Source organism: Lissotriton vulgaris, chromosome 8 (genome assembly GCF_964263255.1).
Source record: "Lissotriton vulgaris chromosome 8, aLisVul1.2, whole genome shotgun sequence".
NCBI lineage: Eukaryota > Metazoa > Chordata > Amphibia > Caudata > Salamandridae > Lissotriton > Lissotriton vulgaris.
This window is the reverse complement of record NC_141696.1, coordinates 891,108,742-891,134,116: the sequence shown is the minus strand read 5'-3', so window position 1 is coordinate 891,134,116 and position 25,375 is coordinate 891,108,742.

Here is a 25,375-nt window from a genome sequence, read left to right as displayed (position 1 = left end):
TTGAAAATAGTTGCCCTTAAAGCGGAAGCACTGGATGGGATGGCGAAAAAGACAGTGGAGAAATATTTGGCAAACAAAGAAAAGGCCTATGAACTTAACGAACGAGTAGGACATATACTAGCTGTGCGAGCTAGGCAAAGAGAGGGTATGGCTGACATTAAAGAAATTAAGAATAACCAGGGGGATACAGTGAAGGAAGTCGAGCAAGTTAGAGAGGTCTTTAAACAATTTTACGAGGAACTCTATGCACAGGATGGCCAGGAGGATGAGGAAGATATAAGATCTTATCTTAGCGAGATAGAGCCTTCGGAGCTAGGTGAGCAAGATAAAAATAGTCTGGAAGAGACTATTCAATTGAATGAATTGGTGGAAGCTCTGGGGGATCTACCAGCTGGTAAAGCAGCTGGCCCGGATCAGCTGCCAGTAGAATTTTATAGAACTTTTAAACCAGTACTGTTAGAAGAAATGTTTAACGTGATGCTATTAGCACAAAAGGGAGAGGCTGTACCAGATTCATGGGGCGGTGCAGATATTATTGTAATTCCTAAAAAGGGCAAACCTACAGACCTTCCGGGCTCATACCGCCCTATCACGCTAATGAATGCAGATGTCAAAGTGTTCTCGAAAATCCTGGCAAAAAGGCTAGCAAGAGTAATCGAAACATTGGTAGTTCGCACACAGCACGGTTTCATTCCAGGAAAGGGAACGACACAACATACCAGGCAAGTGATTACGGTATTCGACGCAGCAAATACATTAAAAGTCCCTACAGCTGCTCTCTTTTTAGATGCTGAAAAAGCGTTTGACAGGGTTTCCTGGAGATACTTATGGGAAGGACTGCGCTGGAATGGTATAGGGGCAGGATTTGTAAAGGCCTTACAGACTCTCTATATTAATCCGACTGCCAAAATAAGGGTTAACAGAGGGCAATCAACTGCAGTTAAAATATTTAGAGGAACAAGACAGGGGTGTCCATCTTCCCCCCTGTTGTTTGCTCTATATTTAGACCCTTATATTCGGAAACTGGAAAATGATCACCTAATCCCGCCATTAGTTCTTAATGGATGCAGATTTAAAACTTTAGCGTATGCCGACGACGTGGCTATTTTGACTGCACAACCTATAGTAGCTATTAGAGCAATTGAAGCTGAAGCAGGGCGATTTGGACAGTTCTCAGGGTATAGCCTGAACAGCACTAAAACCCAAATTGTTAAAAACCAGTGGGCAATCTGTAATGACGACAGAGTGGTAGAAGCAGCAACCTATTTAGGGGTGAGAATTACAGCAGAAATTGATAACATCGTTAAAAGCAATCTTGATCCCTTGTTGACCAGCGTAAAAAGCGACTTGGAAAGAATGAACAATTTACATCTTTCATTGGTGGGATGTACAAACATTATTAAGATGATGATTTTTCCCAAGATCTTATACTTTTTTAGGGCCATACCATTGCTATTTGAATCCAGCTGGTTTAATAACATAGAAGCCATATGCAATAGATTTATTTGGGCTCATGGCAAAACCCGGAGAGCGTACAGATATATGACACTACCTAGGGAAAGAGGGGGATGGGGAGCACCTGATTTTCATTTATACTATATGGTGACTGTATTGCAATATATACAAGGGCTAATCGGGGGGAATGTTGATGATGCAAAGAATACAAGATATGTCTACAGAGATCTATACTGTCGTACTAGGGCCAAATGCACAGAATTGTTTTTTAAAATGTACAGAATACAGCTACTTCAAGAGAACGAGGTTTAAAACTGTTAATGCTGCAGTCACGATTTGGAATGCTTTTTTAAAGAAAGTTAAAATGGGCAGATATAATAGATATGTTTTGTTGCTGAATAATAGGTCGTTCCCGGGGGAAATCTTTGCTGATCAAATTATGGTAGATTGGGCAGCGAGTGGTATTACGCAAATAGGAGACCTATTTGATCAGGAAGGCTTTAAACAGTTTGCAGACCTGAGAGAGGCATATGGTATAGGAAATAGGGGCTTCTTTAAGTACTTACAGATCAGAAGCTACTTAAAGAATAAATCTGGAGGGCCAGCAGGTTTTAATAAGGTTGAAATAATGGAGAAAATTAGGTTGTCCAGGGATTGTACAATTAGGTCCCTATACGCAGCCTTGCAGAAAGAAAAGCAGGACGACCTAGAGAAATATAGTACAAAGTGGGCAGAGAAAATAGGGGTTGACTGCAATCGATTTCTCGAATCTTTAAACTTAGGCCGCACAATTCTAAGTGCTGCCCCTCTGCAGTCCCAGCACTACAAAACATTATATTTTTTGTACTATACGCCCGAGAAAATAGCAAAGTGGGGTGGGAATACAGGTATAAATTGTCCACGATGTAATGAGTTGGAAGCTGATAGTATTCACATCTTTGCAACATGCCCACAGTTATTCTCACTAATTAAGGAGATAGAGGGATTCTTACAAAGATCTTTAGGGATTACAATTCATCTCACACCATGTTGGATCATGCTAGGCGTAGCTGAACAGAGTCAAGAAGAATTTACAGAATTCCTTTTTGTAGTAATGGCAGTGTATAGGTTGACAATAGCTCGTGCTTGGTTAGACAAAAACCCCCCTAAATTTCAAGAATGGTTGGCAAACACGCTGTATGCCTTTAAGATTGAGGAAAATGTCTATGCTCAGAAAGGAAGAAGAGGAAGAGGGTTGGGGAGGAGAATATGGGAGCCTTTAAGCAAATGGAAAGAGAAGCAAAAGTAAATATTGAATGATATGTGTAATTATGATTAGGAGTCCGATTGTTATTTTGATTTAGTTGCAGTAAAGTTTAAGTAGATATCAAGGATTAAGGGAAATTATGTGGAAATAACTAATCCATTGCAAATTGTGTAAAAGTTATTGTGTACTCTAAATGTGCCGTTGTACTTAAAGGAAAAAATAAAAACTTTATTAAAAAAAAAAAAAAAAAAAAAAAAGACAACAGACTTCACCCCAGCTCCCCAGAGTTCTTTGGAAGGGCCTGCTGCTGTTTTGGGCCTCCTGAGGAACTGCGTGTCGCAAGAAGCTGGAGGCGCGACTCAACAGGAAAAAGCATGTCGCTGTCGCTGTGCCTGCTGTCGCAACTGGAACTGTCGCAATGCACCGCATCGGAGAGAAGCGTGCTGCAACAAAGAGGAAGCATGTCACCATCGATGCTGCCGTCGCAACTCCGAAGGAGGGTGTCGCCGCTGTAGTTGTCACACTGCACCGCATCAGCAGAAGAATCTCTCAACAAGGTCGGAGCATGTCGCCATCACTGTGCCTGCCATCGCAACTTTGAAGGAGGGTGTCGCCGCTGGAACTGTCGCATTGCACCTTATCAACCAAGAGCACCTCGCATCCCCGAGAAGCGCGCTGCCATCGGAGCTGCTGCCGTCACATCTTGGATGTCGCTGCTGTAGTTGTCGCATCAAGCGGAAGCTTCACACATCGTGGAAGAAGAGCGTCGCCGCTGGAGCTGTTGTTGTCGCTTCGTAAGGGTGTCGACGCTGCAGTCCACGCATCGAACCGAGGACTTCTCGTATCCCTAAGAAGCGTGCCGCATCTGGAAGATCTTCACGTCTTTATTTCTTTGTATCTGAACTTTGCCGCATTTCCCTCGCTGCAACATTGCTGGTCGTGGAAGCGCAACGCAACCTAAGGTACATTGACGCAGAGTGTCGCATTTAAGAACTGAACTGAACTAAGCTTAAATCTACCATCTTAAAGTAATCATAGTGTGTATTTTTGTCGTTCATGGTCTTGTGGTAACTCCATATGAAGTCTACTTATTTTTTAAATAATACCTGTGTGGTGTCCATTTGTAGTGTTGTCACTGGGTTACTGTATGTGGTCACAACTGCTTAACTTACAACGCCTCTGAAGTAAAGCCCTTCAGCTCGTTCCAAGCTACCAAGGGGGTGAGCAGGGGTTATTTTAGGAGTGTAATCCCCTTATCCTGACTAGAGGAGAGGGTCCCTATTTGGCACACATACCTACCTGTGCCAACTAGAGACCCCCAAATCTAACATTGGTAGTCAGCGGTGAGTATTCTGGATTTGCATTTGTGACTCATGTACAGTGACTGGTGAACACTACTTAGTGAGGGGAGACCATAACGATACCACATACTTTCTGGTAGATTCCTTTTTGGATTTTTGTTCTATTTTTTAAAGATGCCTGATTCAGCTGTAGTAGCGAGAGTAGAATCCGTAGCCTCCCTTGATTGTGAATGGGAAGAAGAGAAGCTACAAAGCTACAAAGTAAAGCACCTGAAGTATTTCTGCAAGAAATTCAAGGTTTCCACTGTGGGGTGCACCAAGAAACAAGAATTCTACAAGGCGCTGAGGGCCTGGGTAGAAGCAAGGAAAACCCCTGAAATTGAGGAGGGGTATGTCCTGGCAATTGTTGAACAGGAATAGCCATTCCATTGGGCTTAGGAGGAAGGAGAGTGCCTTCCCCTGCAGGTAGCAATGCTTCTAACAAGAGTCTGTCTCCAGAGGAGTTGGAGGACAGAGAGAGATCAAGAAGGCATGAAATGGAGATGACCACAGTTCATGGTGAATAGGCAGCTGAAATTAGAAAATAGAAGATTAGATCTTGAGGAAAAGAAAATGCACTTTCAGCATGAAAAAGATTTGAGGGAGTAGGAGTTTAAAACCAAAAATTTAGAAGTTACTCCCTCTGGTGGCAGCATACCGTCAGGACATACAGAAAGTACAGTGTATATTCCCAAGGATGTGCTGAAGGAGTTTAAAAAAAATGATGATACTGGTCAGTGGTTCAGAGCCTATGAGGTAGCCATGTCTTCCCACCGGGTCCCTGAGAAAGATTGGGGAGCGGGGTTGTGGGGAAGGTTCCTTAGTGAGGGGCGGGATACATTGTTAGACTTGCCTTCTGAAGTCCACAATTCATACAGCCACATGAAAGATGCATTTATGTCTAGATATGGTTTGAAACCTGAGCTCCATAGGCAGAGGTTCAGGAAATGCAAAAAGCTAGAAAACAGTACTTGGGTTGAATATGTCACTTTCTTTTGCAGAGCATTGGATGGTTGGGTGAAAGGCAGCAAGGTTAATGATTGTCAAGCTCTCTTTGATTTGATTGCATGGGAGTACTTGTCTGATAATTGTTTTCCAGAGCTGTGCCAGCATCGGATAGCTAGCAAGCTGACTAACCCTAGAAAGGTTGCTGAGGAGGAGGACCTCTGGGTGAGCACCCGGGTCCACAAGGGTCATGTGGGAGACTCAGCCAAAGGTGGGCAGGGTCCCCAGCAGAAGAGTGGGGGGACAAGGGTAAACAGAAGGAGTTCCGCAAAGGGCCCCAAAGTAGTCCCCAAGGGAATCCCATGAAAGGTTCCCAGCCTCCCCATGAGAGAAAGCAAGGGGCCCGACAGCTAGTCCTGTTCCCCTGAAGTGTTACAAGTGTGGCGACCTGGGTCATAAGGCGAATGATAACAGGTGCCGCCTGTTTGGTAAACCAGCACCCACTGGTGCTCCACCCCAGCAGATGGCCAGTGTAGCCTTGGGGGAGGAGATTGATGTCCAAGGTGGGTGGGGTCCCGCACAGATGACCTTAGTCTCTTTTGGAGACAGTAAGATGGTCTCAGAAGCTCAGTTACCCAGGAACACTAAGAAATATGGGCAGCGAGTGACTGTCAATGGCCAAAAGGTGGAGGCTCTTAGAGATACAGGAGCCAGTGTGAGAACTGTCAGGTGTCACCTGGTGTCTCAAGAGCAGATTGTTTCTCATGCATTTTGCCGAGTTGTTAACGCCGAAAACACAGAGAGTCATTGTCCAATGGCTCAGGTTCCCTTTGAGTGGGGTGGGGTCTCTGGTACTCTTCAGGTAGCTGTGAGGCCTGCCATGCCCGTTGACTATTTGTTGGGAAATGATTTGGAGAGCTCTTCTTGGGAAAAGGTGGAGAAAACAACTCACTTGAAGATGGTTGGACTGCCTGACTGTGCGTGCGTGACCACCCGGTCAATGTCAGCCAGTAGGGGTTCTCAAGAGAACCTGGAGCCTGAGAGGGAGGCCCGGAACCTGCGGAAGAGAGAAGTGGTGGGGGCATGGGAAAGCGGCCCCCAAAGTTCCCACGGCCCAGGAAGAGGTAGACCCTGAGGGGGATGCCCTGGAGCCTACGGGGGAGCAAGTAGCTGACCTGGGGAACCTGCCTGAGCTGACCCATTGGAAGCAAGAAGGAGGCACCTCCAGGGAGGAATTTTTCAAGGAACAGAGAGATTGCCCTTCTTCTGTGGGCTTGCAGCAACAGACTGCAAGCCAGGCAGCAGGTGATCAGTCACGGTCACACTTGATTTACTGGGAGAATGGTCTCCTGTATAGTGAGCCTAAGGTTGCTGAACCTGGGTCAGCCCATGTGCTGGTGTACCCCAAAAGTACAGAGCCTTCCTACTGGGGCTGGCTCATGATGTGCCACTAGCAGGACAGTTGGGGCAAGACAAGACCTTTGAAAGGCTTGTCACCCACTTTCATTGGCCCCAAATGCGCAAGAGTTCTGATACTCATTGCAGGACTTGTCAGACTTGCCAGGCAAGTGGAAAGAGTGGGAGGAAGCACAACGCTCCTCTCCAGCCATTCCCTGTGGTCAGTACCCCCTTTGAGCGGGTGGGGATTGACATTGTGGGGCCACTGGACCAGAAGACAGCCATGGGCAACAGGTTCATCCTGGTCTTGGTGGACCATGCCATCCCGTACCCGGAAGCCATACCTCTGAGGACGGTGACGGCCCCCGTGGTGGGACGAGCACTGATGGGAATTTTCTCCCGAGTGGGATTCCCTCGTGCGGTAGTGTATGACCGGGGACCCAACTTCATTTATTTATTTTATTTTGAAAGTTTTATAGAGTGTGGACAAGACCTTTGCGGGTATCAGAGCGCTTTACTGTAAGTGAGTATAGTTAAATCATACTTTAAAGATATGCAGGATCATAATACATAGCAACAAAAAGCATAGCAAACAAAAAGCAAATCAAAATGATGCAGAACAGGAGCGGCCTGATGATCAGAGTAGTACAATAATGATAAGAATGACAAATATATAGAACATCACTGAGCATACAAAGAGAAAGGAAGTAAGGTGCAAAGCCAGGGCGAACAAACAAAGCATGGTAATTGCAAATACAATGAATAGGTTGACAAGTTTGATAAAGGGCATGGCAGTTCTCACAGACATCTGGGAATGTGTTTACGAGAATTTTTCCATAAGGATGCCTTTTACTTCTAATTTGAAGGATGAAGTGGAGGGTTTTGGTCGTGTTTCCGGTGGAAGGGCATTCCATATCCTGGGTGCCATTCCTGAGAAGGATTGTTTATACGTTTTTTTTCTTGTTGAATTTTTGAGGTTTCAAAAGGAGGTTTTCTACACTTCTTGTTGATCTTTTCCCACCGGATATTGTGAGTTTTTGTGTGAGATAGCTGGGTGCATTATGATGTATGGACTTATGCGTCATGCATGCTATTTTCAGGTGGAGTCTGGCTTCAAATGGCAGCCAGTTTAGAGATTTTAGGTTAGGGGAGATGTGGGCCCTTTTTTTCGAGCCAGTGATGAGTCTTGCTGCCGCGTTGGTAGAGGGTCTAAGGGGAGCTGTGGTGGCTTTTGGGAGACCGCATAGCGACACACTTCCATAGTCCAGCCGCGGTAGAACTAGAGCTTGAACCGCCATCTTGAAGTCATTGGGGGGTAGGAAGGGCTTCAGCTTCCTTAGTGCATTAATCAGAAAGTTTGCTCCCTTCGTTGCGTTACTAATGTGTTTCTGCATATTGAGGTTGTAGTTCAGAGTTATACCCAATGAATTTGCTGAATCCACAATGGTTGGTTGGACGTTAAGTGCTGTAAGGTGTTTGATCCAGTTGCGCATTATGGGGACTTAGGCGGGTGGGTCAATAAGGAGGAATTCAGTTTTTAAAGCATTCAGTTTGAGGTGATTCTCTGCCAGCCATGTTTGAGTGGTCTTAAGAGTAGTGTTAAGCAAATTATTGTCATCCAGGGTGTTGATCTTGAGGTACAGTTGGGTATCGTCAGCATACATGTGGAATTGCACATTGGATGCTTGTAGCAGATCGGTGAGTGGTTCCATGAATAAGTTAAAGAGTGTAGTGGATAGCGAGGAACCTTGTGGGACTCCTAGCGTAACTAGAACAGGTTTGGACAGGGTGTTGTTGACCTTGAATTTTTGGGTCCGGTTTTGCAGAAAAGAGGTAAACCACTTTAGCACTGATCCTGATAGACCCATTTTGTGTTTCAACAGATCTATTAAATTCTCGTGTCTGACCGTATCTAACGCTGAGGAGAGGTCAATTAGGATAAGAAGGCATGCTTTGTTTAACGTGCAAGTTCACTACTCCTTACCACCCCCAAGGAAATGAGCTGGTTGAAAAGTTCAACCGGACCCTGAATGGCATGATATGATAATGGGTCTTGAGGAACCCATGAGGCGTAAGTGGGACGTCCTCTTACCGTGCCTACTGTTTGCATACCGTGACGTGTAACAGAAATCTCTAGCGTTCAGTCCCTTTGAGCTTCTCTATGGACACCCAGTCACAGGACCTCTGAGTCTGGTTTAAGAATGCTGGGAGCAATCTCCCAGGAAACCTCCCCAGGATGTATATAGCTACATGCTGGCCTTCAGGAACCAGACTAGGCGTTTCAGGCAACTCGCTGAGGCGAATCTGGAATCCAGCCAGGAGGAGATGAAGCGCTGGTATGATCAGAATGTCACTCTGGTAGAGCTTCAACCTGGCCAGAAAGTGTGGGTCATGGCCCCAGTGGAGCCCTGCGTGCTCCAAGATAAGTGGACCGGACCATTTGAGGTTGTGGAGCGCAAGAGTCCAGTTACCTACTTGGTGGACTTGCGGTCTCCTAGGAACCCCTTGAGGGTCCTTCATGTCAACCGCCTTAAGCCCCACTTAGAGAGGTCTGAAGTGGGCATACCCTTGGCCTCAGATGCTGGGATGGAGGAGGAGACTGAGCCTCTTCCTGACCTCCTGTCAGCCTCAGAGCAAGATGGGTTGGTGGATGGTGTTAACCTCTCTTCTACCCTGACCCATGAGCAACAGAATGACTGCCCCAAGATGCTGGGACAGTTTTCTGATCTGTTCTCCCTGGTTCCTGGTGTCACAGATTGGTGCGTCCATGATGTGGACACAGGAGACAGCTTACCTGTGAAGTACAAGTCTTACAGGCTAACTGACAGGCTAAGGGCTTGCATCAAAGAAGAAGTCTCAAACATGCTTGCGCTTGCGGTGATTGAGTCCTCCAGTAGTCCTTGGGCCAGCCCAGTGGTCTTGGTCCCGAAGGCTGCAGCACCAGGTGTCACACCCGAACTCCGGTTCTGTGTGGACTACAGAGGGCTCAATTCAGTCACGAAGACTGACGCGCACCCCATCCCCAGAGCTGATGAGCTCATTGATCGGCTAGGGGCTGCCCGTACCTCAGCACGTTTGACTTAACGTCTGGGTACTGGCAGATCCCCTTGACTGATGGGGCAAAGGAGAGGTCAGCATTCTCTACACCAGATAGGCATTTCCAGTTCTGTGTTATGCTCTTTGGGATGAAGAATTTCCCTGCCACCTTTCAGAGGTTGGTCAACCAGGTGTTGGTTGGACTGAATGAGTTCAGTGGACGACACCGCAGTGTTCAGTGTCAGTTGGGAGGAACATCTGCCCCACCTCTGGGAAGTGTTGATGGCGCTTTGGAAAGCAGGCCCCATGATCAAGGCGAGTAAGTGCCAGATTGGGCAGGGTTCCGTGGTGCACTTGGGACACCAAGTTGGGAGCGGCCAGTTGGCGCCCCTACAACCCAAGATTGAAACCATCCTGGCCTGGGAGCCACCCAAAACCCAGACAGAGGTGAGAGCCTTCTTAGGTCTCACAGGGTATTACACGTGGTTTGTGAAGGGGTATGGCAACATTGTTGCACCCTTGACAGAGCTGACTTCCAGGAAGCAGCCCAAGAGGTGATCTGGACTAACACCTGTCAGAAAGCTTTTGAGGCCCTGAAAGCTGCCATGTGCCCGGTGCCCGTGCTCCTGGCACCCAACTCCTCAAGAGAGTTTATCGTCCAAACAGACGCTTCAGAGCATGGTGTGGGGGCTGTTCTGTCACAGATGAATGACGAGGGCCTAGATCAACTGGTAGCCTTTATCAATAGAAGGTTAATTCCACGGGCACAGAGGTGAAGTTCGGTTGAGCGTCAAGCATTTGCTGTGGTCTGGGCACTGAAGAAGCTGAGACCATACCTGTTTGGGACTCACTTCCGGATTTAGACAGACCACAGGCCCCTCAGATGGTTGATGCAGATGAGGGGTGAGAACACAAAGCTGTTGAGGTGGTCTATTTCCCTACAGGGTATCGACTTCACAGTGGAACACTGCCCTGGTACAGAACATGCCAACGCTGATGGTCTGTTCAGATTTATTTCTGCCTTAGTGAAGAGAACTTCAAGGAGTTATGGTAGTTCTCCCCACTTTTCAGCTGGAGAGGACACGTTTTAGACTTGGCACCATTGGCGTGGGTCTCCCTTCCAGTTTTGCTGTTGCTTCATGTATTTTTACTGGTGTTAGATGCTTTGGGCACTGTGCCACTGCTATCCAGTGCCACAGTGCATGTGCTCCCTATTGTAAATTGATGTATTAATCAGTGGTTCCATGTTTGGCTATTTGGTTTACTTGTCAGACCCTAGTCAAGTGCACTGAGTGTGCCCAGGGCGTGTAAATCCAAATGCTGCTGGTGGGCCTGTAGCACTGGTTGTGCCACCCACAGAAGCATCCTTGTAAAATGTGTCTAAGGCCTGCCATTGCGGAGCCTGCATGCAGTCTGGTACTGTCATACTGACTGGGCAAGTACACCCACTTGCCAGTCGCTAAACCTTCCATTTTCTTCATATCAGTCACCCCTATGGTAGGCCCAAGGGCAGGGTGCTTTGTAAGTATAAGGTAGGACAAGCCCTGATGTGTGTGGCATGTCCTAATAGTGAATTACAGCCATTTTCATTTTTCACTATTGCAAGGCTACCTGTTCTCCATACGCCAGAATGGGCTGTTAGAGTGATTACATTTTATAATCCTAAGTGTCTCAGAGAACATGGTAGAAATTCGAGTTTAGTATGCCTGAACTCAGAATAATAAAATACATCTTTAAGTGAAGTTGGTTTTCATATTCTGTGTTTGCAAATACCACTTTTAGAAAGTAGGTATTTGCTTGTCTAACCATTCAAACCTGCCTCTGCTAGGTTATGTATTCCTATGTCTGGTTTTGTGAGTGACAGGGCTGGAGAATTCCAGGAGACAGGCTGAGTCACCCAGTGGTGAATAGAGAGATCTGCATCTAGATGGGAGGGAGGAGTTGCACCTGAACCTTGAATAGGGCTGTGCCTGCCTTCCACAATGCTGGCTCCTCCCCCAGCGGCTGATGTGTCTGCCCTGCACACTGAAAGAAGAGAAGGAATTCTGTAAACAAAGTGCTCCAGGACTGTACTTGCCTTCCACAATGCTGGCTCCACCTCCTGTGGGGCGTCTGATGTTTCTGCCCTGTGCTGTGAATGGAAAGGAGAAGTCTCATAAACAGAGTGCTTCAGAACTAGTTTGGACTGGGCAAAGGCCCCTCTCCCCTCAGAGAACAAAGGATTTTGGGTATAAATATTGGGACCCTGATCCCATGAAATTAGATCACTTTGGACTACAAGAAGAAACCTTTACTGAGGAGAGGAACCTGAAGAAACTGAGGAGAGACTATTCCCAAGCTGAAGTGCTGCTTGGGGGATTGTCCTGCAGTGGTTGCCTTACTGCCAAAGGAGGGAGAAAGGAACTTTGTGTACTTTGCTTTCAACTTGTGAAGGATCTCCAAGGGCTTGGAAAAGAGCTTGCCTCCTGCTGAAGTCTCAGGGACAACAGACTTCACCCCCCTGCTATGCAGAGTTCTTTGGAAGTGCCTGCTGCTGTTTTGGGCCTTCTGAGGAACTGCGTATCGCAAGGAGCTGGAAGTGCGACTCGACGAGAAGAAGCGTGTCACCGTCGCTGTGCCTGCCGTCGCAACTCCGAAGGAGGGTGTCGCCACTGGAACTGTCACACTGCACCGCATCGGAGAGAAGCATGCCGCAACGAAGAGAAAGTGTGTCATTTCGCTGCTGCTGCCGTCGCAACTCTGAAGGAGTGTGTCGCCGCTGGAACTGTCGCATTGCACCGCATTGACCAAGTGCACCTCGCATCCCCAAGAAGCGTACCGCTGTCAGAGCTGCTGCCGTCACATCTTGGATGTGACCGTTGTAGTTGTCGCATAGAGAAGAATCTTCACGCATCGTGGGAGAAGAGCATCGCCGCTGGAGCGGTTGTCATTGCATCGTAAGGGTGTCGCCACTGCAGTCCACGCATCGAACCGAGGACTTCTCGCACCCCGAGAAGCTTGCCGCATCTGAAAGATCTTCACGTCTTTATTTCTTTGTATCTGAACTTTGCCGCATGTCCCTCGCTGCGATATTGCTTGCCGTGGAAACGCAACGTAACCTAAGGTACATTGACGCAGAGTGTCGCATCTAAGAACTGAACTGAACTAAGCTTAAATCTACCATCTTAAAGTAATTGTTTTGTGTATTTTTGTTGTTTATGGTTTTGTGGTAACTCTATATAAAGTCTACTTATTTTTTATATAAAACCTGTGTGGTGTCCATTTGTAGTGTTGTCACTGGGTTACTGTATGTGGTCACATCTGCTTAACTCCTCTGAAGTAAAGCCCTTCTGCTTGTGCCAAGTTACCAAGGGGTGAGCAGGGGTTATTTTAGCAGTGTACTCCCCTTATCCTGACTAGAGGAGAGGGACCCTATTTGTCACACGTACCTACCTGTGCCAAGTAGAGACCCCCAAATCTAACAGTATACACATAAATTTGCAAACAACATATGTTGACGAACCAACATATTCATATATCATTATATATATGATCTTTTTTTGTCCAGTCCTTCATTTACATATTTACAACAGGCATATAGTTCCCTTTCTGTTATGTATGGGATATCCTGCCAATGTGTATTGTCTTGGGGCAGCTGACTCTAAATGTTGTCAGGGAGAGAGTTGTAATCTTCTAAATACCTGTCAGACACTATCAATGTGTATGTTTTTTCCGCAATGCCAAGGGCTAACACGTTTCAATCCCCTAATATTTCAGGGGTTCTCCTCTGGACCGGGACTCGTTCATTTCTGTGAAAGGTAAAATAAACTGGTGTATGTAAGGGAGTACTGATTCTAGTTTTGCCTTATCAATTCACTCCATTCTTTCATGAATTTGTTTTAGCATGCCTCTAGTCGTGTCAGTGTTGAATCTTTCAATTTAGATTATAACCACAGTGGGTGGTTGTGGAAAAACGAGTACCTGTAGAGGGAATGTATCAAGTTTTAGTCCATGTTAAGTATGTGGATATTAACAAATACGGGTGCAGTGACTGTGGTTTGGGGTACGTGTAACCAAGACATTTGTGAAAAATCTGTGTTTCTATTTCACTCGCCTTTTAAATTCAAAGTAAGCTGTTGAGCCACCTTGTTGTACTGCATGCCTGTGAAATGAAAGCCGTTTGTTTGAGGCATGTAGATTTCACGTGCTTGTAATTAAGCCAAACAACATTTACTCGATGTGCAAAACCACCGCTTGTGTGGTTCTTTCTGTTTACAATGCATGTAGATTTCACATGCTTGTGATTAAACCAAACAGCATTTACTCTGTGTGTGAAGCTGCCGCTTTGTGATTCTTTCTGTTTACAATGGTTTAACTTGCCTTTAATAGTCCTTATAGTTCTTTTCGTTTCGTTTTAACTTTATTTCGGCTAACATTAGCCATAAAAGCACAAGATAAAAAACATTACATATTGTTAATAACTCCATAGTCCATTTACAAAAATTTTGGGGAAAAAGGATATGCAACTTATCAGCTGTATAAATTATTCCCTAAAAACATTCGATTTACTTCATAAATATAATAACATTCATTTAAAAGCCAGTTTAAAATATAGTAGCAGCACTTAATATTTACAAGCAGAGGTTAAATAGACAGTTCAGTTGCACTATAGTTTGAGCCCAGCCTTCTTCCTGATTAAGAAAACGTTATATAGAAACTTAGATATGCAAAACACAATCACCTGTGTAGTATTGGTCTTCAGTATGCGTTCAGCATCTTTACATGACCTAACACCAATATTCCTGCATAAAGGTCTAATCCAGCGAACCCTGGGCAACTTATATAACGGGCAGAAGAAGAGTAGATGAACGTCATCTTCTTTTGCCTGCTGACTACAAGAGATACATAAAGAAGTACCCGCATTTCCCCCCCACCTGGATGTATTTGCATTGTTCTGTAGGACCCTGTATCTAAACTGTAGGTATAAGGTTTTTGCAATTGGTGGTCCCATCTCATCCATGAGGGGTTCAAAAGAGACAGTATCTTTAAAAGTTAAGAACTTTTGGGTGAGTGAACCAAAAGATGTGCCCCGTACCAGTGGGTTACTGATATAAGACCAGAATGCACACTTTAAAATCTTTTTACAAGAGGGTGTCAATGACAGGGGCTCATCCCAGTAATGGGATAAACCTAGTCTATTTGTCCAGAAAGAAATGTGTTTAAACCAAGGGATGTTTTTATGGCCATTGAATTGCATAATTTCTACCAAGCCACATCGATCCCGCGACGCGGGGAGTGTGTCTGCTTTTGAGCGCCTCCTGGCGCTGGAATCTTCGTGCGCGGCTTCAGCGCTCTGCCCCCTGGGAGTTGCAGTCTTCCTCTCGGCGGCCGCGGTGATGACAAACGCGGCGGCGGGAGGACTGCAGAACAGCGTGCAGGGAAGCTTACGGGAACCGTCTACAGTCGCAAAGAATGCCCTGGTAGTTTATGAGGAGCCCCCGCTCTGCCGGGAGTGTGTCCGCTTTTAAGCGCCTCCTGGTGCTGGAATCTTCGTGCGCGGCTTCAGCGCTCTGCCCCTTGGGAGTTGCAGTCCTCCTCTCGGCGGCCGCGGTGATGACAAACGCGGCGGTGGGAGGACTGCAGAACAGCGTGCAGGGAAGCTTACAGGAACCGTCTACAGTCGCAAAGAATGCCCTGGTAGTTTATGAGGAGCCCCTGCTCTGCCGGGAGTGTGTCCGCTTTTAAGCGCCTCCTGGATCTAGAATCTTTGTGCGCGGCTTCAGTGCTCTGCCCCCTGGGAGTTCCAGTCCTCCTCTCGGCGGCCGCGGTGATGACAAACGCGGCGGCGGGAGGACTGCAGAACAGTGTGCAGGGAAGCTTACAGGAACCGTCTACAGTCGCAAAGAATGCCCTGGTAGTTTATGAGGAGTTCTTTTCAATCCTTCCGCATGCTTGCTTCAATCTCGTGGCTGCTTGGTTGTGGATTGCTCAGCCATGCTGTGCACAAAGTATGTTGAATCAATTACCAAAACTGACTTGTGAGGATTGGATGAGTTTTTTCTTATTCTTGGAGTTGCATGATGGATATTGTAGTCCCAAACTTTGTGATAGAAAAGGTTGGAAGTATATTCTCAATTCAAAGTCTGCTAATTTCAGTCATTTCATATAAACCCCTCATTACTAGGTTCAACTTTCATAATTAGGTAGGCCTCCTTTTTCACTAACAGAGTTTCTGGATCTCCACCTGTAGGGCTCAGCATAAATGCATGGAGTATGGTCCACTTGAAGTCTCTTTCCGTGTGGTCCTTCTCCATGAAGTGGTTGACCATAGGGGTTCTGGGGATTTTGTTCTTTAGTCTGGAGTGATGTTGTACTATCCTTTGTTTGACCTCCTGATTTTTTTGCCTGTTCATTTGCACCAAATGTCATCTATGTATCAATACTATTGTGCTATGTGAGCAATAAAGGGGTTATTGTTATAGATGTATTTATCTTCATATCTGGCCCATTTCTGGGGTGAAGGGACAACCCATTGGAGTCCCCTTTTTTTGTAGGAAAAAATGATCTTCGAGTCATATCCCTTCAATCTGTTGATGAACTCCATTGTGTCACATAAATATGAGGGAATCTCTAGTAGAAAAGGTTTTTTAAAAAATGTCCACATATTTTGAGAGTGGCTCCAGAATTGATTCACAATCGGTCTTCTTGGGGGGTGCGTGGCATCTTTGTGGACTTTGGGTGAGAAGTACGTTAGAGGGATCCTCGAATGTTTCTTTATAAAATAGTCAAATTCTTTTGGTCCTAGAATGCCTGTATCTAGTCCTTCATCCACAAGCTTCAAGATATAATTCTGGATTTCTTTTGAAGAGTCGTAAGGAACGCGTCAATGCCACATGGGTTCAACACATGGCTTCTCCAGTAGTGTTTATATCTAGGACCCTAATTCAATATTCCCGATTTATGCCCTTGTGAGTTTATAATCAATAATATCCTGATAAAGGCACAAGAATCAGATCCATATTCAGTAATAGCCCATGCAGTCTGAAGCACAGCACGGCTACTTCCATCGAATCCTAGAAAGCACAATGCGTCCTTTAAACAAACCAAGCCTCCAGCAGCCTGGGAAAATCCCCCCTGCTTTTGTTTTGATTTGAACAAGAACTCCTGAAGTCCAGAAAGAACTGTTAGTTCTTAGTGACGTCTTATGTCCAACCTTACGTCAAACCTGGCACCTTCCAGGTATAAAATACCAACAGTTGCCTTAAGCAAACACACAGTGGTTTGGAGCAGAGTGGCCATCTACTTGCCCGAGAGCCCAGCTGATTCAAGAGCCCATTGAAGACGCCCCTCCTGTTTGACGCACTGAGAGAGACGCTGTCTTTTTCTCCAGCCGAGAAAATCCAGCTCCGGTGTTTCCAGCCCACTCTTGCGGGTGGCTGGGATATCGAGTCCTGAGAAAAGAGATACCAGACCTCCCACATTCTATTACCAAGTTACGGAGCTGACTAAACCCTTAAGAGAATTCTTGATGCAGATTCTTGACAAAACTATTTTAACCAACCTTTTATTGAAAACACCTGTCTCTCTATTTATCTGCACTCTGGTGAAACTAAGTATGCACAGTTGACTGAGCAAAATAGCTGTCTATTGTTTTCATACGACTCTAGAGATACACTCCTATTCTGAGGGAGCAAAGTTGTCATGTTTATGCGGTTGTCGGAAACTGAATTCCTTCTTGTCTGAGCCAGGGAAGTTTATCCCTCCCTATTCATTCAAGAAAGTTTCCAGTGTCCTCTGAGCTAGCTGGCGCAAACCTAAATTAAGTTTAACATAGTCAGTAGAGACCTAGATGACCTCAGTCCTACGTCTACACTGCTGTTTATGTTATTCCAATGCGCAGAGCCTATTGGGAAAATAGGAACTACACTACATGACGCCCAACGTTTGGTAAGGCGATAATCTAACGCAAGACACTAGAGTAACTCAGTCGTGCTTTTTCACACAGAACCCTTTTTCCCGTAAAAACTCCAAACGACGTCTGGAGTGGATGAAAGGTTAATATCCGCCGGAACTTAGTAGGATGAGAATCCTATGTATTAGTTTTTGGTTTGATCAACGTTGAAGGATATAGTGTTCCAAAATATTGTGCACCTAATCTTTGTTTCCTTGAAACTCGATCTGCAACAAAAAACTTTCAGTCAGTAAAATGTCAGAAAGTGACGAAGAGAGGAAGCAAGCTAGACTAGCAGCTCAACTCATAGTGGACGACACACTTCTGCAAAACACCGACCCGGAGGCAATAATCATTCCGGTCAATGTAAGAAGAACTATAACTCTTAAACTTATAGAGAATGGACTGACATCCCGAGGTGGTACAGTCATATTCGTGGTGAGGGCACATGAGTATCGGCAGACAGAGGTATTCTATTCATGGATACATTTTCCAGCAGCACATGCTACGACAAAAGACTTCCACTATTACAAAATAGAGGAACCTCCGGATGAATACACTCCTTTCGAGGACGTTGAAATCCCACTAAATTACCAAGAGCACCTGCTCTGGTTTAATTGCGCCCTAAAACATAATAATCACATCACCAGGCTCGGTCCACTAGGTAGACCAGGAGCAACGTGGCCGGTTCTAGCCAGCTACACACCAATCCAGACATTGATAAAATGTCAGTTCCTGAACTTTTAGCTCAGCTAAAACTCCTAATTAAAATACATAGACAATTGGTCCAATATGTCATGCAGACTTCAATAGTCCAACCGACAATTAATATTCCACAGCAGACCCCTCACAAGGGGAACACAAACAAAATCACACCACAGAACATACAATCATGTCTTGGTAAAGTACCCATAAAACGGGAACAAATTCCATTCTGGTTAGCACAAAAAATTAATCAAATAGAGGCAGTATTTCCAGATACTACTCCTACTGAGAAACACATAATTCTGACTATCTGTCTTCCAATGGGGATCGCACCACATGTGGAAGACTGTGACACTTGGGGCACAGTCTTTGCTTCCATCTACACAAAAACACATGGTGTCCCGTCTGTCGCGGTCATACCAGATGTACTAAGACAGATTCAAAATGAATACAGTCCAGAACCTGCTTTAACTCTGGGTATGAAATTACTGAAAGACTTCAAGCAGGTCTCAGCTATATTATTAGCCAACATAAAAGGAGAAGCAGTATCTGTGGCGATCCACCAGAAATTGAAGGAAACAGATATAGCAGACCAACCATTTGAACTTGCCAGAATCATAGAAAATCCTATGAAGAGCTAGGAAGAGATAGTTTGGGTGGAAAACCGGTAAAACCCCAACTGACTGAAAATCCTGAAAAAATATTTATTAAACATAATTTAAGAACTCCAAAAAAGAGCTGGGATGGTAATAAACAATCCACTCCCAGGGAAAAACATTTCCAGTCCAGAGGAAGGTCTCCTCAGCGGAGAGAGAGATCTCCAGGCCGAGAAGACAAGTCTCCCCAAAGGGAGCCCTCTTAAAAAAGATATAACCTTAGAGATAGGGATAAAATAAGAAAACCTGACAGATATCAAGATGTTGATACACGTCCCTCTCGATCCTTCACACTCAATCTTTCTCGATCTTCCTCACAGAAATCGGAAAGAAGAGGATGGTCAGAACACAGAGAAGAGCACGTCAAGTCCAAAGACAAGGAACCTGCTCATCAAAGTAAAAAATGACAATTTCCCAGAAAGAAGGTAGCAAGTATTAAAATGAAACATGCCGAGAATTCTGAGGACACAACTGAATAACAGAGAGTGGGCACAGACAATGCTAGACAGCGCAGCAGAAGTGACCATAGCTCGCAAGATCCTGATGAATCTTCTGGAGACAGTGGACACGAATGAATACATTCAGGTGGAAACTGCAGACACACGAGTTAGTGTGCCCCATAAAGTATATGAAATAACATTACGTATAGAGGGAGATAAAACTAGGAAAATAAAAGGTCTGTTTTGGGAAAAACTTTCAAAAGGCTATGACATTCTGTTAGCTGAGAAAGACTGGCCACCAGAGTTTGTCAGGGAGTGTCCTCATGGCGAAGAAATGATTATGCCTGCCTTCTCGAATCATATCCCGATTCATAAAAAATACACATTGGCAAGAAAATGGGCAGTGGCCCAAGCTCCTGCCTTATATAAAAATCATGTAGGATGGGATGAGGATTCTCCTCAGCACAAAATCCAATTAAAAAATCAGCCCACTGCACAAAGGCTGTACCCAGTTAAACAAGAAGCTAAAAAGCAAGTCAGAGAGATCTTAGATCAACTTGAATATCAAGGGGTGAATGAAACATGCACCTCTCAAATGAACAATCCTTTGTTTCCTGTTTCCAAGGCAGACGATTCATATCGTCTAGTTTTGGACTACAGACACCTTAACTCCTGTAGTAAAACATTTGCAGTACAAAACTTACATAGTGCAGCACTAATGAATAACATTGTGCGCAAAAAATATAAAACGACATTAGATATCTCTAATGGATTCTGCTGTCAGAACATTGCATCTGAAAGCAGGTATTTGACCGCTTTCTCAATAATGGGATCGCAAAAACAATTTTGCCGACTCCCACAGGGATTCAAGAACAGCCCAGGTTTATTCTCAGCAATGGTAACAGAGTTACTACAAATATATGATGATGAAGAATTATCATATGTCGATGACATCTATCTCACAGATGATGACCTGGATACTCACTTAAAAAGGGTGAACACCATAATACTTGGGTTTGCATCAGAGGGTTACAAATTCAACTTCAAAAAGTCACGAATTGCCCATCTAACTGTCCTATTTTTAGGATATGAATTATCAAGTGAAGGCAAGAGCCTGGCAGACAATTTCTTAGAGAAATGTGCTGTACTCCAAGCACCAAAAACGCTGAAGAATTTACAATCAATACTAGGTTTCCTGAATTTCAGAAGAACATACATTCTAAATTCTGCAGAGAGGGCTAAACCTCTCTATGAATTGATAAGACCAGATTTCAAACAAATCAATTGGACTCAGAAACACACAGAGATTTTGAGATCATTGCAAACAGACATGTTAACTAAAACAAAATTACAAACTCGCGAAATTGTACGCAATCTGTAATCTGAGTCATCCCAGGAAGATGCGGATTCACATACCTGACCTCTAATGAGGGAGAAACGGTACCTAGAGCTCACAAATCTCATTTGTACACTCAAGCTGAAATGAAATTCAGTACTACAGAAAAAATTCTGACTGCGGTTCAAACTACTGTAGCAAAAGAAAGAGCCCTAGCCCAAGACAGAAGAATAGCTGTTTTCTCATCAGAACCAGCCCTTAAGGCTTTAACAAGTCCACCTAATCTGATTAAAGTGGCCTTAGATCCAAAATGGATGGAATAAGAAAATTCCTTTGCTACAGAAGACGTGAAATACTATTTTGACCCAAAACTGAAAAAACTAGATGATCTAGTATGTGAATGAGAATATCCTCTGCCAGTTGAAATTCTGCCTCTAGAACAATATACCTGCGTAATCTATATGGACAGATTCGCACAACACTAAGATGTAGAAAAGAAACCCTACGATGCAGCGTGCGCGATTGTTAAAGGTCGCTGGCGCTCTGGTAAATTCAAACCAATGATTACCAAAACTGAATCACTCAGGAAATATTCAGCTCAGCGAGCTGCAATAAGAATTTAAAGATGGCGCTTGAAAATGCCAATCGCGAATTCCCCACACTAATAGTGTGTGATTCATATTTCTGCGTCAAGTCATACAACAGTGATAAGCAGACATGGAGCAAAAATGGTTACAAAGATGACACAGGTGCCACAATGAAGCATAAAATGCTTTGGGAACAAGTAGTTCTTTTAAAGAAAGAACTACGAAAGACTCATGTGATACACGCACTGAGTCATCAACGTGATGGCGTTCACGTTGCAGGGAATTCATTGGCTAACACAGTCACAGAGGAAGCGGTGCAACCGGCTTCCGTAGCCACGGAAAAGCGTTCAGAAAAACAAATAGATGGAGAAACCATGCTGGCAGTAAAGCCTCATTAAAAGGCGATTATGCAGCATTACCTCTCAACTATCCACTCAGTAATACATACACAATTGATGCAAACTCCGTTCCGTTTGCTCGAATCCCTGGAGTGGGGGATAGAGTAATTCCAAACACGAAGCGGAGAATCTTCTTGCTGCAAGAAGCACAAATGGGGTTGGGTCTGAGGCACCAAGAGATCCTGAAATCTCTGATGGAACTACAATCGGAGTACTGGTGGCCGGGAATGAGCATAGATATCTACTATTATGCAAGGAATTGTAAGGACTGCAACAGAGATCGCAGTTGTGAACCGGACCAGCCTGTAGCCCAGATACAACTATTAGATAGCATGAGGCTATCTATAGCGCAGAAATCCAGTCGGAGAAATGCGTCCCATAATTAATAAAAGACTAAAAACACTTACAAATGTAGACCCCAGCACTCGGCTGACGCCAGAACTGTTGTAAAAGATTTGCAAGTCTTTATCGGCACATACGCAATTGGCATGCTAATTCTGATCAGGGTCCTGCGTTTAGCTCTCGAGCTTACAAAGAGGCAATGAACAGCATGGGCATCGCATTGCGGTACTCTTCTCCCTTCCATCCTGAGGTAAATGCGGTTGTGGAAGGTAAAAATCGGGACATAAGCAATCTATAACGGTGAGGGTATTAGGTTCGGGTGATGGGTGGCTCAAACATTTAACAAGTGTCCAACGTAGTCTTAATAATCTGCCAAGGAATTCTCTAAAAGGTCTCAGTACGAAAGGAACTATTATTCGGAACTAGAATGCTTTTTCAGGATCTTGATAGTCACACTTCAGTGGTAGAAGAAAAATCCTTTGATATCAAAGATCGTTTGGCTGTTTTACAGGATTTAAATGAAACAAGAAAAACTCTGAGTAACATAAAGTTGAAACAACAGCCGAGAGCCACTGAAGACAAACCACCTGTCCCAGCAAGACCTGTCTGGATTCCAAAGATTGGGGATCTGGTCAGAGAAAAGATCGCGGTAAAGAAGGAATTTGGGCCTTCTTACAGAAAAGCAGTACCTGTCTTAGCTATCAGCGGAACAAGATCAGTTGTACTACCGCCCCTTGCTGGTAAAAGGGAGAACATAGTTGTATCCATCGACCTGGTAAAACCACAATCATGTGGCCAATAATAAGTAGTAGGCGAAGTGGACTCCCAAGAAATAGCAGAATACCGAAATTTGCTACAATCCAAGAGGCTCATAATGAGAGACTAATCACATTTGATAAACCTGCAGTGAATAACAAAGGAAAATGCAATAATGCCATGGAACTAGTGCCTCTTGAAACCCAAATTACAACAGTTCGTCAAGAAACACCAGTCTACAATGAGGTAGCCTCTGACTATGCTAATGAAAGAATGAAAAATGCAAAAGCAAATGAAAATCCGGAAAAAATTCCAACAATTGACAGAACTGCATCTGGCTACTTCATCAATTTCGACGACTTCTCTGAAGATCCAAGCGAGCATGAAGAAACGCCTCCAACAAAAACTTTCAAAGACAAATTAATTGAACTTTCTCACCAACTAAAAGAAACATATCTGATTTCACCATGAATTGAATTTTGGATTGTGTTAGGTGTACTTACTCTCCTGCTTTGGCTCATCATGGTTCTCTGTTTGGGAAAATTCATTGATGGAAAATATAGTACAATGGACACAGCAACTCAGAACATCAACTTGGTCCTAAAGCCTCACACATCCTCCCACGTTGAGAAAAGAGAACGGTCATCTGTGAACATCTCAGCCAATCTAATACCCGGTGGGGTAGCATGAGACAGAACTGATTAGGACATTTTTGGTCTGGTTGAACTCTTGAAATATCCACATCAGTTCAAGGTTTCATTAAGTGACTTTGTGACACCAAGTACATTCTCTGATGATTGGGACTTTGAAAACATAAATAATATGATGTCAGATTTAGTAATGTCAGCAAAATTTACAGAACATGATTACTTACAGGGTTCATCGAATTATGAAGAGTTATACTGTTAAAACCATTATGGTGATCACTATTTGCATAAAACTGCTCATCCTAGAAATGTTTTATCTTATAACCAGTGGGATCACTGTCCAACTCCACCAAAAGGCAGTTCGAAAATATTTTATGAGAAATTCCAGTACTTCTCAGGGTTTAATAACAGTGATCCAGAAATGTTTTATTTTAAAATGTTAAGTAGAACAGGAATGAAAACAATGTTGACAAATACTAAACTGATTTATTCTGAAAAATTTTATGACAAAATGTCTACATTTGGTTTCGAATTTTGGAAAAACACCATTGAAACAAAAACGATCTGGGGTTCCAAAGATTGGCAAGTACAAGGTCTAGAAGCATTATTTAGGGCCTGCATGATCCCAGAACAAATGATATTCTTGAATGACACAATTCAACAAACAACTTGTCTTGGCTTAGCTAAGATAAAAGAGTTAATATGTGTTTATATCTAATTCAATATTCCCGATTTATGCCCTTGTGAGGTTATAATCAATAATATCCTGATAAAGGCATAAGAATCAGATCCATATTCAGTAATAGCCCATGCAGTCCAAAGCACAGCACGGCTACTCCCATCGACTCCTAGAAAGCACAACGCGTTCTTTAAACAAACGAAGCCTCCAGCAGCCAGGGAAAATACCCCCTGCTTTTGTTTTGATTTGCAAATAAACAAAAAAAGAGAGGTTGAAGTATCAAAAAGCCACGTAGATGGAGCGAAACAACTAGTGGAACTCACACCCTATTTGGGTGGAGAAGAAAGCCCTCACACACCGACCTAGTCAGTGTCATGCTTCATCATCGGGCCCCACCAAAGAGGCCGAGTGCCTCTTTGGTGTGCTGCGACGCCAGAAGACTGCGGAGCTGGTTGTGTGAAATGGGCGTGTTGTGAGGTTAACTTAAAATTAAAAGTGTGTTGAGGAGGATCTTCGCAGGCGAGCAAGATGGCCGCGTAAGCTCAGAGCTCCGCGGACCCTCCGACCCTCCGCAAATATCCTGCCGGCTATCCTGTTCCACGTTAGTGGATCTCGATTGGTGAGAGGTCGCGGACGCAGGAACTGCTTTCCGCTTTCAAATCCGTTGTTCCTAGACGAAGTTACGTCGAGCTGAACTTTGTGCCAGGGATGCGCCATTGTCCCATGTGTGGCCGATGATCGTGCCGACGCTTTGCATGATTGGAATGCGAAGTGGAGGTCTCCGATCCCTGCTGGCGGAGTGCATGTAGCTGCGGAGTCGCCTGCTGTCGGCCTGGATTACTTGCTTGCTTCGCCTTTGCTCTGCACATCTGCTTCCCTTGTCCGGGCTGCGTAGCCCTTTGTTCTCCCTGGGTCCATCATGGCCGGCAGAGGAGACCCCGACAAGACAACGAATAGAGGCGTTCGGAGGACAACTCAGACACAGTTGAACAAGATCGACCGTTATGCCCAGCAATGGACCTCGCCCTCTGTGGTGGCCCCTTCAAAAGGCTCGCAACGCGCGGGCTCGCCCGATGGCTCTGAGCCCACTTTGAGTGATATCATGGGGGCCATCGCTGGCATTAGGACTGAAATGCAAAAGCAACATGAGGTCCTGACTCATAAGGTGGACACCCATTGATCTCAATTTGATCAGGGCCGACCTGGGAAAGACCAATGATAGGGTGAAATCCCTTGATATTAAGACCTCCAGCTTGACTACCGATGTCTCGGACCTGCAAGCGGAGGTCCGGACCCTACGATCGGTTAACGACCAATTCTCCAAACGACTGGAGGATTTCGAAGGGCGTGCAAGGCGACAGAACGTTCGCATCATCGGTATACCGGAGGGAGCGGAAGAGGCGGCTGTGGACCTTTTTGTGGAGGACTTGATACAGACACATCTCGCACCTTCTGGACTGAGTAACTTCTTTTCTGTGG